The 19,450-nt window shown below is 47.1% G+C and overlaps 1 protein-coding gene across 1 annotated transcript in view; it reads left to right on the top strand.

Moving 5' to 3' along the window:
- The window catches only part of SMG5 (SMG5 nonsense mediated mRNA decay factor), a 397,003-nt gene that overhangs the window by 136,395 nt on the left and 241,158 nt on the right, over window positions 1–19,450 (top strand). The gene's annotated exons all lie outside the window — the stretch shown is intronic.

Here is a 19,450-nt window from a genome sequence, read left to right as displayed (position 1 = left end):
GCTATTTCTTATTAAAGTGTGGGACGAAAACGTTTGAGCGATTTAACTTAGTGTTTTAGAGGAAACAAATGTGATAATTGAAGATTAAAACATAGTATTTCTCTTACGTAAATGTTTGGTATGTGCATGAAGTAAAACAAATGTGATGAGAGAAAATGCTTCTAAAAAATACATACCAAAGTATTCATTAAATGAAGGCTTGTCGTGCTCCCTGTCTGCAGTGCATATGTTACCCTAAATTATGTACTAAAGCAGGTAATACATGGTAGCATGCTTGTATCAAGTGTGGCTGTAGCTATACATGTTCTCCATGCTGAGTAGGCACTGGATGCTTGCAACTTGTTTTTATGAAGGTCACATGCCCTGTTTGACTCTACTATTGGTGCCATAATTGTCAGCACACTGCCTCCACCACACATTGTTTTAAAGCCTTTGTGCCTGGATGTTCAGAAACACTGATCCAGGCTTGACATAGTAACTCACTTATATTCATTCCAGCGGTTCACCTGTCAACTACAATAAAAAGCAAAGCTACAGCAGGAATCTAGCTTGGAGTTCAGATCCAACAGTGATTGAGGCACAAGTTGACCAAGTACCTAAAGGATCATGGATTCGTCCACCATTCCCAGCATTGCAGCACAAACCTCCACCACAACTACATCTGCACTCTCCTTCACCCAAACCACAGGACTCTGAGTTGGGCAGTCCTTAGTACCCACAAGATCCCTATGACAAGCACTTTAGACCAAGGGAGGTTGATGATCCCTAGAAGTGATGTGATAGACCTCCAAGACTACTGAAATCTCAAAGCTCTACCCTGCCAAACCATCCCCACCAGGTTGGTGCACTGCATACCATGCAGTCATAGAAAGGGCTGCATAACCTAATCCGGTCAAACTACACGCAGTGAAGGGCAAGAATGACTCCCAAGTCAAAACCCTAAGAAAGAGCATGCAGTGCATTACCTCCACTTAATGATGGAAGGCTGTGGTCGACTGCCAAAAACTTTGGAGAGCCATTAAAGGCCAGGGCGGTCACTCCCCAAGTGGAGAAAAAATATAAGCCTTCCCCGACGGTCCGACTTGCGTTAGTGGAAAGATTGTCCACCAATCCCTAGTTGTTCACGTAGCCCATAAAAGGGCTTCTGCACAAGTCACGGGAGACACCCCCTGCTGACAAGTAGTCTAAGCTAATTGTTGCAAACTTGGTGGGCTTCCTCTCCAGCTACAACTAGTACCACTAGGAGAGATGGACAAGCTGATAAAGCACCTATGAAAGGCCCACTGTAAAAAAGCACAGGAGTTGGTTGCTGAGGGAAAAACCATTAGCAAAGCCAGCATTAGGTGCTGTTGATACATCCTCGAGGAACATTAATAACCGCACTTCCCTTTTATAGGGCACTTCCTAGGAAGCATTCTGTGAAAATCATCACCTAAGACCAGTGGGTCCCCTCCATTGGGCACCAAGTCTATTTCCTTGGATTTCACACACCCCCTCCCAACATCTCACACCACCAACACATCGTCCCATACTGACTAAGAGCAGCAGCAAACTGCCATACCTAGCACATACTTAAATAATATTTCTACTTCACAACCTAGGTTTTACCATCATGTGGAAGGAGTGTGGAGTGCAGTACAAGTTTACTACACCCTATCACCCACAAACCAATGGCCTTGTTGAGAGATTCAAACAAGACATTGAAAGTCATGATTATGGGGCTCCCTGAGAAGCTCAAGAGGAGATGGGATGTCCTATTACCATGCCTGCTTTTCGCTTAGAGAGAAGTGCCACAGAAGGGAGTAGGGTTTTCCCCCTTTGAACTTCTGTCTGGCCATCCTGTGAGGGGACCACTCTGTATTGTAAAAGAGGGTTGGGAGAAACCTCTCCAAGAACCCAAACAAGATATTGTGGACTATGGGCTTGGCCTCAGGTAAAGAATGGCTGAGTACATGGAAAAGGCATCCAAGCAACTTGAGGTCAACCAGGAGCTTCAGAAGCACCGGTATGACCAACAAGTTGCACTGGTTGAATTTCAACCTGGACAGTGTGTGGGTTTTGGAGCCAGTCCCACCAAGGGCATTCAAGGACATATGGAGTGGCCCATATCCTATCCGAGAGAAAGAGTGAGGTCACCTACTTTATTGACCTGGGCACAATCAGGACACCCAAATGGGTTATCCATGTGAACTGCCTAAAGCTCTACAGTGACAGGGCTAAAATCACCGTGCTGATGGTGACTGGTGAAGAACAGGAAGCAGAGAGTGAACCTCTCCCTGACCTCCTCGCCTAGAGCCCAAAAGATGGGTCAGTAGATGGAGTTGTCTTTTCAGGCACCCTCTCTGCCCCACAGCAGACTGACTGCAAGCAAGTCTTGCAACAGTATGCTAAGCTCTTGTTCGAGGCATATGGGCTGCAGATGGTACATTTATGAATAGATCGCCATCTGGTGTTGGGCTCGGATGATTGCACTTTGTTTTTCTTCTGGAGAAGTCTTTGTCGTCATAGGTGACTCCTCCTCTCGGTGTTAGTGCGCATGGGCATCGGCTCCATCCTTAGATTGTTTTTTTCCGCCATCGGGTTCGGATGAGGATCGAAGCGCTCCGGACCGACTTCAACAAAGAAGGTTATAACCGGCGCGTATTCCTTTCCAAATCGACGGTATCGTTATCGAACGCGACTTCACTCCATAACGACGCGATTCGAAGGACGACGACTACGAGAAACTCGACGTAGTCCAGCCCGGGGTCCATGGAAAGGACTCCATTCAAAAAATGTCCAACGTGTGGTGCTAAGTTCCCACACAAGGACCTACACGAAGTGTGCAACCTCTGCTTGTCCCCTGAACACGAATCCAGGGACTGTGAGGCCTGTGCAGCGTTCTCGTCAAAGTCGACGATTAGAAACCGTCGAGCCCGAAGACACGAGGTATCGAGAATGCAGTCACAAGCAATCCCGGAGCTGTTCGAGGACCAGCACCCAGAAGAGGAGGAAGAAGAGGCCGACGAGGCGGGGTCAGAAGCGGACGAGTCCGACGTCGAGGAAATCGACGTCCAACAAACCGTGAGTGACGACGTCCCTTTACCGAAAAACAGACCCCGCACGGTGTCGACCCCGCCCTCGAGCCCGGTCAGACAACCGAAAAAAGTTTCCAACGCCCCGCCTTAGAGCCCGGCAACGAAACAGAAACCGAAACACTCGGTCCCCCATCATAGTGGTTCCGGTTCCGATAAACCGACCACATCGACACCGAAGCACCAGGTCAAGGAAAGCTCGAAGTCGAAGCAGTCCATGTCGACACCGAAGCACGCTTCGGCGCCGAAAACACCCTCGACACCGGGGACATCTTCGATACCGAAGAAGTCGGATCCGAACAAAACTTCGGCACCGAAAATACAAATGGACATTTCAAAGAAAAAACACCTTTCGGAACCGAAAACTGCGGTACCGACACAGGAACACGGAACGGATCCTAAACAAAAGACTTTGTTTATTGACCCAAAGACTGGCAAGGTAGTCACAGAACTACCTAAAAAGAGGAAACATGAACATTTGGACGACAAGGCTCATCCAAAGAAGAGAACAATGGGGACGAATACAACTCCTCCCCCTTCTCCCAAACCTCACACACCATCTTCGCCTATTCCTCACAATAGGCCAGATATTCCTCCCACACGTCCATCTACACCTACAACAGATGGAGAGAGTGACACAGGGGAGGGGGGACACCCTGGGGATGATGAGGACACAATCCCAGAGGAGGCAGACCCATGGGAGGAGTATAATGTGGGATCAGGTAATGATACCGACCTTGAGTCATATCCCTCAAAACCTTCACCTCCTGATGACAATACTGGGTTTGCACAACTCATTACTAGAGCAGCAACATTTCATAAGGTAGACCTACATACAGAACCTCTAGTACAGGACTTCTTATTAGAGACACTACCTACTGCACAAAAAACATCAGGAACACTACCAATGCTAAAAGGCCTTCTCAGTCATACATCAGAGATATTCAAAGACCCAGTGAGGGCTAGGGTATTGAACCCAAGAATTGATAAAAAATATAGGGCAGCTCCAAAAGACCCAATATACATTAAGGGACAAATTCCTCTAGACCCACTAGTGGTCACAAACGCTCGCAAGAGAGCAAACTCTTTATCTACAGGAGAAGCGCCACCTCCTGACAAAGAGTCTAAACTAATAGATGCCTCTGGCAAGAGAGTAGCATCTCAAGCGGCAAACAGTTGGCGCATAGCTAATACGCAAGCACTACTTGCAAGGTATGACAGAGCGCATTATGATGAGTTAGAAACACTCATCAAACATCTCCCTAAAGAACATCAAAAGAGAGCTGATCAACTTATACAAGAAGGGAAGTTAATTACTAACACTTCAATAAAGTGCGCCCTAGACGCGGCAGAAACTGCGGCAAGGTCGACAAATACAAGCATCATGTTAAGGAGACATGCATGGCTCAGAGTGTCAGGATTCAAACAAGAGGTACAAACCTCGTTACTTAATCAACCTTTTGATGGGAAAACACTTTTTGGCACAGGGACAGATGAGGCCCTAGAAAAAATGAAAAAGGATACAGAAACGGCTAAATCAATGGGAGCATTGCAGCAGCTGACACAAAGAGGTTCCTTTCGTAGATCCAAAGTACAGGTACAAACCAACAGCAAACCTCTTTTACACCTACATCACCCAGAGGTAATTCTAGAGGTGGATACAGGGGTAACAACAACAAGGGTAGAGGTCGCGGAAACAACAACAACCACAACTCTCCAACCCCAAAACAGTGACTTCATAGAGCTTCCCCCAGACCATATAACACCGGTAGGGGGACGCCTATCACAGTTCCTACCTGTCTGGGAAAACATCACATCAGACAAGTGGGTAAGACAAATTATCCAACATGGTTATTGCCTAGAACTCACAGCTACCCCACCAAACATCCCCCCCCAAACAGCGTCCAATGAAACAAGATCACCTGACACTGTTAAAACAGGAAGTAATATCACTGCTAGAAAAGCATGCCATAGAGAAGGTTCCACAGCACCAACAGGGAACAGGAGTATACTCCCTATACTTCCTAATCCCCAAAAAGGACGGGTCTCTAAGGCCAATACTGGACCTAAGACCTCTCAACGCATACATAAATTCGGAACATTTCCACATGGTCACGCTCCAACAAGTACTTCCTTTACTGAAGAAAGGGGACTTTCTTTCTACACTGGATCTAAAAGACGCTTACTTTCATATCCCTATTCACAAAGCCCACAGGAAATACCTCAGGTTTGTGGTAGAAGGACAACATTATCAGTTCAAAGTCCTCCCATTTGGTGTCACGACGGCACCAAGGGTGTTCACAAAATGCCTGGCAGTGGTAGCAGCTCACCTAAGAAGACAACAAATTCATGTCTTCCCATACTTGGACGACTGGCTAATAAAAGCCAGGTCGCAAGAGGAGTGTCTGCAACACACACAAAAGACAATTCAGCTACTACACCAGCTAGGGTTCACGGTGAACTACACAAAGTCACACCTACAACCAAACAAAGTTCAACAATATCTGGGGGCTACCATAGACACAGAAAAAGCCAAAGTGTACCCCAACCCAATCAGAGTCCAAGCAATGCTTACAATCATTCAGAGATTTCAGCCACAACACTCACTAACAGCAAGAGTGTTCATGCAGCTATTAGGCATGATGTCATCCTGCATACTGCTAATACCATATGCAAAACTACAAATGCGTCCGCTACAAGAATGCTTAGCGACACAGTGGAATCAGGCTCAAGGACAGATTACGGATCTGGTGTTGGTAGACGACCGCACACACCGCTCTCTGAAGTGGTGGAACAGAACAAACATTACCAAGGGGCGGTCGTTCCTAGAGCCAATTCCACAGGTGACAATAACAGCAGACGCATCGCTCACCGGATGGGGAGCACATATGGACAAATACACAGTACAAGGAAGGTGGAGTGTGCAGGAAAGAACACTGCACATCAACTATCTAGAACTACTGGCAGTGTTTCTAGCATTGAAAGCCTTTCAGATACATGTTATCCACAAAGCAGTCCTGATCAGAACAGACAACATGACAGCAATGTATTATATTCAAAAACAGGGGGGGACGCACTCTCTCCAATTATCCAGACTAGCACAGGAAATTTGGAGATGGGCCATTCCTCAAAGCATCTATCTGTTAGCCGAACACCTACCAGGAGTTCAAAACCAGATAGCAGACATCTTAAGCAGACAGTCGGAACAAATACACGAATGGGAACTGCACCAACAAATACTGCAGCCATTCTTCCAAAGATGGGGACAACCAGAGATAGACCTATTTGCCACTCATCAGAACGCAAAATGCCAAAGCTTCGCGTCCAGGTACCCACATCACCTGTCGCAGGGCAATGCGTTATGGATAAATTGGTCCAACAAATTTGCATACGCTTTTCCCCCTCTCCCACTAATCCCATTAGTGGTCAGGAAACTGCAACAACATTCAATGACCATGATACTAGTAGCACCCACGTGGGCAAGACAGCCGTGGTTCACCACGCTCCTGCAACTCTCACAAGTGCCACATCAAAAGCTACGAATTCTACCCATGCACCTTACACAGAACCATGGAGAAATAATGCACCCAGATCCAACTCAATTGAACTTAGCGATCTGGCTCCTGAAATCCTAGAATTTGGGTACTTAGATCTCCCCCCAAATTGCATGGAAATAATTAAACAAGCGAGACGTCCAACCACCAGAGCATGCTATGCAGCTAAGTGGAAGAGGTTTGCTATACACTGTACTAATAACAATATCAACCCTCTAGACGTATCAACAAGGGAGATTATTTGCTACTTGTTACACTTACAGCAATGTAATCTAGCGTACACATCTATCAGAGTACATCTAGCAGCTATAGCAGCATACCTACAAAACAGGCAGCGCATATCACTGTTCAGAGTACCAGCGATAAAAGCATTCATGGAAGGTCTTAACAGAGTCATTCCACCAAGATTACCACCTTCCCCAGTCTGGAACCTCAACGTAGTACTCACCAGACTAATGGGGCCACCCTTCGAACCTATGCATAGGTGCGAAATACAATTCCTTACATGGAAGGTGGCATTCCTTATAGCCATTACCTCACTCAGAAGAGTAAGCGAGTTACAGGCATTAACAATACAAGAACCATTCCTACAGATACACCAGAATAAAGTGGTTCTTAGAACAAACCCAAAGTTCTTGCCTAAAGTAATTTCAGCATTCCACATCAATCAGCCAGTGGAATTACCAGTCTTCTTTCCAAAGCCACAGACGGTGGCAGAAAGGGCTCTACATACACTAGATGTTAAAAGAGCCATTTCGTACTACATAGAAAGAACACAAGACTTCAGGAAAACTAAACAACTATTTGTAGCATTTTCCCCAACACATAAGGGAAATCCTATCTCTAAAGCAGGCATCGCAAGATGGATTGTAAGATGTATACAAATATGTTACATTAAAGCAAAGAGAACATTAACTGTTCCTCCTAGAGCTCATTCCACAAGAAAACTAGGAGCATCTATGGCATTCTTAGGGAACATTCCCCTAGATGACATATGTAGAGCAGCAACTTGGTCTACACCACATACATTCACAAAGCACTACTGTGTTGATGTACAGGCTGCACAACAAGCCAGAGTGGGCCAAGCTGTATTAAAAACTCTATTTCAGACAGTTGCGACAGACACTGGTGACCACCGCTAGGGAGGTAACTGCTGTACAATCTATTCATAAATGTACCATCTGCAGCCCATATGCCTCGAACGGAATATGCTACTTACCAGTATGCATCTGTTCTTGGCATAGAGGGCTGCAGAGTGGTACATGCCCTCCCCGGAAACCTGTGTCTGTCCCAACATTATCTTATTTAGATACATTTACATGGGCATATCTTTATGTACTACACTACACTACTCCATCTAACCCTACTATGGCAAAACAATCTAAGGATGGAGCCGATGCCCATGCGCACTAACACCGAGAGGAGGAGTCACCTATGACGACAAAGACTTCTCCAGAAGAAAAACAAAGTGCAATCATCCGAGCCCAACACCAGATGGCGATCTATTCATAAATGTACCACTCTGCAGCCCTCTATGCCAAGAACAGATGCATACTGGTAAGTAGCATATTCCTTCCTTGTCCCCTGGTCTGACAAACTAGTGTACCCATGATGTGGACACTGGTGACAGTGCAAATGTCAAAAAGAAAATCTATCAACAGTTAGACCAAGTCAAGGAAAGCATCAGAGCTGAAGTCTGCAAGATGCTGGAGTTGAGGGTTAACAAACCCTCTGAGAGCCCCTGGGCGAGTCCAGTGGTTCTAGTCCCCAAACCTCATCCACAGGGTGGAAAGAGAGAAATGAGGTTCTATGTGGACTATAGAGGGCTCAACTCTGTCACCAAGACAGATGTTCACCCTATCCCAAGAGCAGATGAGTTGAAAGATGAATTGGGTGCAGCCAAATTTCTAAGTACCTTTGACTTAACTGCAGGGTACTGGCCGATTGGCATGGCCCCTGGAGCAAAAGAGAAAACCGCATTCTCCACATCTGATGGGCACTATCAGTTCTCTAATATGCCCTTTGGTTTAAAGAATTCCCCTGCCACCTCCCAGAGGTTGGTAAATCAAGTCCTTGCCGGGTTGGAGTCCTTTCATGCAGCTTATCTTGATGACATTGCTGTCTTTAGTTCCACCTGGCAGGATCACCTGATTCACCTTGGGAAGGTTTTAAAAGCCCTGCAAACTGCAGGACAAACTATCAAGGCATCCAAATGCCAGATACGGCAGGAAACTGTGGTGTACTTGGGCCACCTTGTTGGTGGAGGCCAGGTCCAACACTTAAAGCCCAAGATCCAGGCCATCCTGGACTGGGCAGCTCCAACCACCCAGACCCAAGTCAGGGCATTCCTTGGCTTGACTGGATACTACAGGAGGTTTGTGAAGAGATATGGGTCCATTGCGATTACCCGCACTGAACTCCCCTCCAATAAAATGCCCAAAAAGGTTAAATGGACAGTTAGTTGCCAAAAGGCTTTTGACACCCTGAAAGAAGCAATGTGCTCTGCACCAATTCTGAAGGCTCCAGATTAGGTCAAGCAGTTCATAGTGCAGACTGATGCCTCTGAGCTAGGGATAGGAGCGGTCCTATCCCAGATCAGTAATGAAGGCCAAGACCAACCTGTTGCTTTTATAAGCAGAAGGCTACTCCCCAGAGAGAAGAGTTGGCGTGCCATTTCAGAGGGAGGCCTTTGCTGTGGTTTGGTCCCTGAAGAAGTTGAGACCATACTTGTTTGGTACTCCCTTCCTAGTTCAAATTGATCACAGACCTCTCAGATGGCTAATTCAAATGAAAGGAGAAAATCCTAAACTGTTGAGGTGGTCCATATCCCTACGGGGAATGGACTTTGAAGTGGAACACAGACCTGGGACTGCCCATGACAACGCAGATGGACTTTCCAGTTTCTTCCACTTAGACAATAAAGACTCTCTAGGGAAAGGTTAGTCTCATCATCTTTAGTTTGGAGGGGGGGGGGGTTGGGTGAGAAAGTGCTCTTTTTCTTGCATGGTATGTCCCCACTTTTAGCTGAATTGCAGATGTTCTGTGAGTGAGTGTGCCCTGGGCTCCTGATATTCAGGTACCCAGGGCCTATGCTCCTTCCCTAAAATTGCGATGAAGCCTAAACCCAATTGGCATCTCTGCCTACATGTCAGTCCCCGGTAAATGGTACCACAGGTCCCCAGCCTTCTGTGACCATAGAAGTCCTCTAAGGCCTGCAGCACTTATTGTGCCAAGCTTAGAGGCCCTGTACCCTGACACCCACACACTGCCTTTGCAGGCTGCGTTTCTTGGTGCAGAACAAAGTGAAGAGTCTACATGGCACACATCCCTGTGTGCCATGCCCACAAACCACTGCCCTAGCATACATCAGTCACCCCTCTATCAGGGTACCTATGCCAGTGGTGAGGGTACAGGTGCATGAGCCCTGTACCCCTACAGTGCCCAAGTCCATTCCTGGGCACTGTAAGTGCAGTGCTGCCATTAAGAGTATATGGTGCTGGGAGTTTTTCATTACGAACTCCCCGGCACCATAATGGCTACACTGAAAACTGGGAAGTTTGATATTAAACTTCTCAGCACATTAAAACCGCACTTATGCCAGTGTGGGATTTAATGTAAAATGCACAACAGAGGGCATCTTAGAGAGCCCCCTGAAACTCGACCAACTCCTAGTGACATGACTGAGTGGCTGCTTAGGCTGCACCAACAGACATGTTTCTGGACCCCTGGGTTGGGAGCCTGCTGCTCTCAGGGGCCTGAAACCATGCACATCCTAGTACCAGGTGCCAAGCCTCCTTCCCCAGGATGGGGCATGGTTCACGAAGGGGAAGCTTTAAAGGCATGCCGCCCACTTTGGGCGGGAGAGCCGTCGGGAAAAATAAGTGAGGGAAAGAAGTGTGCCCACCTCTGCCAACTCCACCCCTCTGGTGGGAAAGCGCGGTGAAGCACAACTCTGAGTCCCACCCTGTATATGGATTTACTCTAACCGTATCCAGATTGGTGGTGTGCCTCGGCGAAGTTTGTGAATACCCTCAGTCATACTTTTTTGTGTGAACAATGAACATCACATATCTGTGACACGCCTCCTCCCCTCCCCTTCCCCTCACAAGGGAGCTCATTTACTACAGAGTAACTTTCCAAACTACATGTTCGAGGCATGTGGGCTGCTGAATTCATATCTGCGCCTAGTGTTGGGTCCGGATGATTGCACATTGTTGTCCTGGAAGAGTCTTCGGAGTATCACGAGATAGGTGGGTTCTCCCTCAGACTACAGTGCGCATGGGCATCCTCTCCATCCTCAGATTGTTTTTCTCCGCCATTGGGTTCGGATGTACTTTCCTACTCTCCAAGTTCGGAATCAAGAAAAACTCTACAAAAGGCCAAAAAGCTTTCGGATCCGTCGGTATTGTTCAGCGCTTGGCGCCGATACACTTTTACAACTTTGTTGCACTCCGGTCGTCGAATCGGGCCGTGAGGCCTTCTCGACACCACGTGGACCGACCGTCGATGGAACGAAGTCCATTCAAGTACTGCCCTCAGTGCAACTCGAAGTTCCCGCACACAGACAAGCATCCAGTGTGCAATAAATAGCTATCTCCAGATCACAATGAAGATAGTTGCCTAGCCTGTGCCCAGTTCTGATCAAAAAAGACTATTCGGAATCGATGGGCGGCGAGGCAAGAAATGCAACGGTCGGCGCCAGAGCCCGAGAACATCTTCGATGACGAAGAAGATCTAGCGAGTGCCGAAGACTCTGATCAAGACGAAAGACAATACTCTGAGCCCGACTCCGAATATTACCTCGAAGAGGGAGAACTAATCGTCGATCTGGAGGAATATGATCAAGACATCATAGCAGTTGAAGACGACTCCGATGACGACGAGGGGCGAACCGTGAGTACACCGCCCCATATAAACACTACACCTCTATCAGAGACTCAGGTCGAGGCATCGCCAGCAGGCCTTAGCCGAGATCAACATCCTCGTTCTACAGCCCCGCCATACCGCACGGCTAAGAACATACCAAAAGAGCCCTTTGAGGCACAACATACGACATTGGTTCCATCGAAACCGAAACTAGTCGACAATAAGTCTTCGGACCGAATTACGTCGAACCGAAGGTAACTAAGCCGAAAGGCATCGACCCGAAGGCCACAGTACCACTACAACCTTCGAAAACTAAGACCGTCGAGTCGACATCGAAGACCAAAGCAGTCGAGTCAAGCTCGAAGTCGAAGGCCGTCGAGTCAACCTCGAAGCCAAAACACGTCGATTTGACACAAAAACAAAAGCACGTTGAATCGACCCCCAAAAAGCACGTCGACAAGGGGGAAAAAACGGTTGACGAGAGCACAAGGCCTACGCCCAAAACTACAGTTGAACCGAAAGCGAAACGTCGAACCGAAGCCCATCGAACCGAAAACGAGCGTCGAGCCAAAACAGCAGGCTCCAAAACAACATAAAGACCCTGTCGAACCGACAAAACCGCTCGGTCCAAAACAGTTTGTGAAGCCAGCCAAAGACGTTCAACCGACAAAACCTGTCGAAAAACATCCTAAACCGATCCAACCACCAAAAACGGTCGAAGCCTCAAAAAGCGTCGACCCGAAGAGACAAAAACCAAAGGTTACAGCACCAAAACCAAAGACTGTGGAAGAGGAACTTATTCACCCAGATCCCTCCACAGAAGACCAGTCAAAACTCTACATTGACCCAAAAACTGGTAACGTGACTGTTTATACCAAAAAGAAAAGACCTCTGCCAACTGAAGACCTTTCCAGAATCCCCCTAAAAAAAAGACTGTGCTACCTCTCCTATATTCTTTGAACCTATCAGTCCAGTTATGCCTACTACTCCTTATGCCCCAACCTCACCTGCACGCTCAGACTACAACCCAGATGAAGATCAGGACGCAGATGTAGGTTTTGGTTATCCACAAAACCCACTTGCAGAGCCAAACACACAGCCATGGGGTGGAGGAGGGGAACCAGACACTGAAGGGATTCTGCACATTACAGACCCAGCAGTATACCCCACTAAGCCATCACCCACAGAGGATACAGTAGCATTTAATTCACTACTAGATAGAGCAGCAACCTACCACAATGTAGAGATACACTCTGATGCTATTGAGGAAGACTTGCTCTTTGATACACTGACAACATCTGAGAGACACGCTAAAACACTCCCAATGTTAAAAGGGGTATTAAAACATGCAAGTGACATATTTAAGGACACTGCTAGAGCACGGGTCATAAACCCTAGAATTGAGAAAAAATACAGGGCTGCACCTATAGACCCTACATACATCAAAGGGCAGCTACCCCTAGATTCCTTAGTGGTATCCAACGCACGTAAGCGTGCAAACTCACAGACTACTGGAGAGGCCGCTCCTCCAGACAAGGAGTCTAAAATTTTTGAGGCATCAGGCAAGAGAGTGGCGGCTCAGGCAGCAAACTCCTGGAGAGTAGCCAATACACACGCCTTGCTGGCCAGATATGATAGGGCGCACTACGACAGTTTGGAAGAAATTCTCCAACACTTACCTGATCCCTACAAACAGCAGGCAGATGAACTTATACAAGAGGGAAAGCTCATCACCAATGCCTCCATTAAATGTTCCCTAGACGCGGCAGACACAGCTGCCAGATCCATCAATACAAGCGTGCTGCTAAGGCGCCACGCATGGCTTCGCATATCAGGCTTTAAGAATGAAGTCCAATCTACAATTCTTAATCAGCCAATCAACCCAAACTTTTTTATTTGGTCCAGCAGTTGATTCAATTCTGGACAAAATGAACAAGCATTTACAATGCAATGGTCTCGGCATTGTTAAAGTTAGAGCCATTGCCATTGCTAATGACATTATTTGTTTTAATGTTTTTGTTTTGAAAGCCTCTAGGCTGAGACCTAAAAAGGGGGGACACGTGTGCTGACAAAGCTTGTGGATCTGGCTGAAGTATTCGGTTAAGTGGTTTGTTAATAGTTGAGCAACTTTACGTGTGTTTGCCCCGGCTGCCCTGTGCCTGGTCTCCTATGTGCCCTGTCAGTCAGCAGACACTTTTCTCATTTTTGAAAGGTCGACAAATATAGCGTTCCATTTGAGAGTCCATTCTCTAGGCCTCATTAACCCATGTCCTGTGGCTATTAAGAGACAACAGCCAATGCTATTCATATTTCACACCACAGCAGTGCAGGAGCGAGTGAGGTAGTAGGCGGGGGTCACGAGCAAGAGCTGCTGCTCACCGTTCGCTAACTGAGAGCCAAGGGGAGTACAGAGAAGGAGCCATGGCACAGCTGAGGACACATCACATCTCTGACGAATCCATTGAATGTATTACACGTCCCGCGATACGAGACATGATGTTCCTGTCCAAGACACCCTGCTGTAAGAATATATTGTCGAAATAGAGCAAGGAGCAGACAGGGGAGTCTGACTCTGGGAAATGAAATACTTTTTCTGTTGTACTGTATGGGTTGTGCATTTGTTATCAAAGTGATTTCTTACGACTGCCTCCCCTCCCCCCACCCAGCAAAAAAGCAACAGGAAGGAGGGGGCCACTCAGGGAAGCTGTTATCAGCGCCGCGCGCCCCTCTGCAGACTCCCCCTGCATTCCAGAGAGGCGCGCGACGCGATCCGGTCTGCCCTGCAATGCTGTGGAGACAAGACCTGGCCGCGCGTACAACGTTATCCTATGGGGAAACGCTGCGCGCGGCCAGGTCTTGTCTCACTTCGGCGTTCTCAGACTGCTGAGACGCCGACTATAGTTCTCTGGCGAGAACGCGCTTTCAGCGCGTTACTAGCCGAGACCTAAAAAGGATGCAGAAACTGCAAAGTCTATGGGAGCTCTTCAGTCCCAACAACACCGTGGGTCCTTTCGTCGCTCCAATTATAGGGGAGGAGCGCGAGGAACATCACAGCAATCCTCCAACTACAAAAGTAACACACAATCCACATATAACAAGAACACCAGCAGGGGGGGTGGTTATAGAGGAAACAATACCAAGGGAAGAGGTCGTGGAGGCAATGCAAATAGATCCTCCACTAACTGGTCAGGCAAATTTGCGTACGCTTTTCCCCCAGCACCATTAATACCGCTAGTTGCGCCCACGTGGGCGAGGCAACCATGGTACACAACGTTCCTAGAACTGTCAGTGGTGCCTCATCAAAGACTGCGACTCACACCCAGTCTTATAACTCAGAACCATGGAGAAATCCAACACCCAGATACGCAACAGCTGAACCTGGCGATCTGGCTTCTGAAATCCTAGAGTTTGGATACCTCAACTTGCCTCCAGATTGCATGAATATTATCAAAGAGGCAAGGAAACCCACTACCAGAGCATGTTATGCAGCAAAGTGGAAACTTTCAGTCATTTACTGTAATAACAATGACATTAACCCACTTGATGCTTCCACTCAAAACATCATTTGATACCTATTGCACCTACAACGTTGCAATTTAGCCTTTTCATCCATCAGAATACACCTAGCTGCGTTAGCAGCATATCTGCAAAACAGGCAACACCTTTCACTATTTAGGGTGCCAGCAATTAAAGCGTTTATGGAAGGACTTAAACACGTAACTCCTCCAAGACACCCACCTTCACCAGTCTGGAGTCTAAACGTTGTCTTAACCAGACTAATGGATCACCTTTTGAACCACTACACTCATGCGAACTACAATTTCTTACTTGGAAAGTGTCTTTCCTTATTGCCATTACTTCGCTTCGAAGAGTTAGTGAGCTGCAAGCCCTAACTATTCAAGAGCCATTCATTCAAGTACATACAAATAGAGTAGTTCTTAGAACAAACCCTAAATTCATGCCAAAGGTGGTATCCCATTTCCATATAAATCAAACTATAGAACTGCCAGTGTTCTTTCAGAACCCACAGACAGTAGCCGAGAGGGCCTTGCATACCCTAGATGTCAAAAGAACTCTGCTATATTACATAGACCGAACTAAAACATTTCGGAAAACAAAACAATTGTTTGTTGCCTTCTCACCACAACACAAGGGTAACCCTATTTCAAAATCAGGTATAGCCAGATGGATAGTTAAGTGCATCCAAATGTTATTTAAAGGCAAAACGCACCTTAACAGCCCCCCCCCTAGAGCGCATTCCACACGCAAGCTAGGGGCATCCATGGCTTTCCTGGGAAATATTCCCTTACACGAAATTTGTAGAGCAGCCACATGGTCAACCACACACACATTTATCAAACACTATTGTGTAGATGTACATTCAAAACAGCAAGCTGCTGTAGGACAGGCTGTTCTCAAAACTCTTTTCCAGACTGCTGCAGCTGACACAGGTAGCCACTGCTAAGGGAGATACTGCTATACATTCTATGCACAGATATGAATTCAGCAGCCCACATGCCTCGAACGGAATATGCTACTTACCAGTATGCATCTGTTCTTGGCATGTAGCTCTGCTGACATTCATATCGCCCACCCACCTCCCCGGTGCCTGTCGCAGCTGCAGCATTCACTCTTTGCATGGACATCTCTTACTGTACTATACTCCATCTCTGCCACAATGGCGAAAAGCAATATGAGGATGGAGAGGATGCCCATGCGCACTGTAGTCCGAGGGAGGAGCCACCTATCTCGTGATACTTCGAAGACTCTTCCAGGACAACAATGTGCAATCATCCGGACCCAACACTAGGCGGCGATCTATGCACAGATATGAATGTCAGCAGCCCTACATGCCAAGAACAGATGCATACTGGTAAGTAGCATATTCCTTTCGTATCGTAAATATAAAATGTTAAAACGCATTCAAAAATCATGCAGCCCATGCAGGGTTTAGGTGCTCAAATGGATTTCTGAATTAGGCCTGGCAAGAAGACTGCGCCATTCAACTGGTGGCATTGATTCTGTGCACGTGCAGACAGGAAGTGCACAGACACAACTCTTTCAATAAAAAGAAGGCGCTGGCTGTAAAGAGCCTGACTAAGACGATTCAGACCAGAAGGCACATTAGACGCAAACAGGGCACATCTGGAGGCCTCTTTAATCTGCTCTTTAAATAATTTCCCGCATGGTAAAGAGATGTTATGGTGACGCAGGGCCCCGAGGGCTCCGTGGGATGAAAGCGCAGTAAAACATTCCAACTGGAGGAAGATGAGCTGGGTTCTAATGACAAACCTGGACAGGAGACGGGGCCTCCCCCAGGGCCTCTCCCGTCGGCTGCTGCTGCTGCACTGCAGCCTCCTTCCAAACCTCGGTGCAAATGTGCCTTTTAACCTGGAGAGCCGGGCTGCGGCAGGTTTGTGCAGCGTGCCCGTCTGTGGACAGTTCTTAGTTTTAAAAAAAAAAGGTGATGGGTACTTGATACTGGCCGACAATAACTCGGGAGGATGCCTCACACCCACCCTTCCAAAGTAGTTTGAGGCTGTGCAGACCCCCCAGGATATAGCGGCTTTTGTAAAAATGCCGCGGGATTTCTATAAAAGTGCCGATTTCGCGGGCACTTTTGTAAAAATCGCGGCATTTTTACAAAAGTGCCGATTTCACGGCAAACCGCGATATCCTGGATGGTCTGCTAAGTGTTGCAACCTGCTGCATCCCCTGTAAATCAAACAAAGTACACGTTCAATTGCATTTTCAAACTCACCCAACGTGGGGTAGTGGGCACAATCCCTAATCCTGATTGGAGAGTGCCTGCCATTTGCAAGATGGCTTGCTTTGAAGGTTGGGATTCACATCGACTCCCCAACCTGAGGGGTGAGTTGGCAGAGGTGGGCACACCTTCTGGGCTGTTCTAACTTTTTCGGCCTGTCTCCCTAGTAAAAATGGGGTAAGACAGGAAGGGGACCTGCTCCTGGTAGCAGAAGAGTTCGGGGGGGGGATTGTGTTGCAAAGGCGGCAAGGCCTTTGAAGCTCCCCTGTCACAGATGGCGCTACCTGACCTGGGAGAGGTGTGAACACCTCCATCCAGGAAAGGCTTTGTTTCTAGGCTCAGGGAGTGAAGGCTCCCACCCCAGGGATCCAGAAACGTGTTTTGTTGCGGCAGGGTGGTGTTTACCAGTCAAGGACCTCACCAGAGCCTGGGTTTTTTTCAGGGGCAATTTCTAAGATGCCCTCTGAGTGCATTGCATAATAAATCCCACACTGGTATCAGTGTGGGTTTCTGATGCTGAGCAGATTGCTACTAAACTTCCCAGAATTCAGTAAAGCCATTATGGTGCTGTGGAGTTCATAATGACAAACTACCAGACCATATACTCTTTTATGGCTTTAGTGCCTTTATAATGTCTAAGAATGGACTTATACACTGTAGGGGTACAGTACTCATGCAACTGTACCCTCGCCAGAGGTATAGTGTACCCAGCTGGAGGGGTGTCTTACCTATATCATAGGCAGGTGGTTGCAGGCATGGCACTCAGTTATGTGTGCCATGTCGACTCCTCACTTTTCTCTGCCCCAAAACATGCTGTCTGCAATGGCAGTGTGTTTGGGTTAAGGTACAGGACTTCTAATGGTGGCTTAATATGTGCTGCAGCCCTCAGAGGCCTTCACTGGTCACAGTGCCCTTGGTACCTTTTACAAGGGACTTACAGGTGGCCAGAGAGGTGCCAGTTGGGGCTACAAAGGTACAGTTTGGGAATGAACATAGGCCCTGGGAACCTTATTGGCATGGACCCAGGGCACATCAATCAAAGTGCATCAGAAATCTGGCAAAGAAGCGTGTGTTGGGGGTTTCTGCAACAGAAACCCACTTTCCTACACACTCCTCTCAAGTCCCCATGCCCTAGGTAATAGGGTACCATTTACAAGGGACGTACGGGGGTTAGAAGTTGTGCCAATCATGGTACAGTTTTTAGGGAAATAACACTGGTACTGGGCACCTGGACTGGAGGGATCCACTACTCTACAGTCAAAGTTGCATCAAAGACCAGGCAAAAAGTGTGTGTGTGGGGGGGGGTTACTGCAACATAAACTCAATTTCCCCCAACAGGGGCCATACAATCTCAAGCTGGCATTGCAAAGTGGATAGTTAAGTGCATCCAGACTTGCTATGATGAGGCAAGTGTGAATTCACTGTACATTCCAGAGCCCACTCGACACTTAGCCACACTGCAAGACTGCTACTTGCTCATTGTCACACACCTTCACCAGCATCACTGTATGGACATTCTAGCACATGAGCAGGCATTAAATGACCATGCAGGATTAATATTTTCAAACATTGTATCATCTGATCACAAGTCACTGATTTGTAGAGGGTTTGCATACAGCCTTCACTATGCACTCCACACTGCCTTTGACACTGCATTTGGCTTCCACTACCCTCCTGCTGAGTGGAAAACAATCTCTAGTGGAGCCAGTGATGGTCCATTGTGGACGCATGGTAGACTCACAGAAGATCTTGTGACTGACTTCTATGAAGAAAAACGAGTTGCAACTGTCTGTCCCACTAGGTTTCAAGAGTATGCAGAACCTGTGAACCTACAGCACTACACCCTACAAACAGATGGCTATAGGGCAAGTAACATTTTCCATCCTATTTAAGATAATGGTTATTAATAATATCAGCGCTATGTGGGGAACACATTAACATCATTCTGAGTGTACAAGAACAATACTGTGTGAAAAAGGAAAGTATATTGTAATCACATCAAGAATTTAATAGTTGTACAGTTTCAGGAATACTACAGTCTATGTCCTCCATTGTAATGACATCCCTAAACAAATGGAGGATTGAGAATTAGCTTTGCCTTCTGATTTACAGCACAAACTATATGTTGCTATCTTGTGAATGATCTGGCTCTACAAGCAAACCGTGTGGTTATATACATTTTTTAAATT

The sequence above is a fragment of the Lissotriton helveticus genome, chromosome 12 (assembly GCF_964261635.1).
Source record: "Lissotriton helveticus chromosome 12, aLisHel1.1, whole genome shotgun sequence".
Taxonomy (NCBI): Eukaryota; Metazoa; Chordata; class Amphibia; order Caudata; family Salamandridae; genus Lissotriton; species Lissotriton helveticus.
This window is presented reverse-complemented; position numbering and strand designations above follow the sequence as displayed.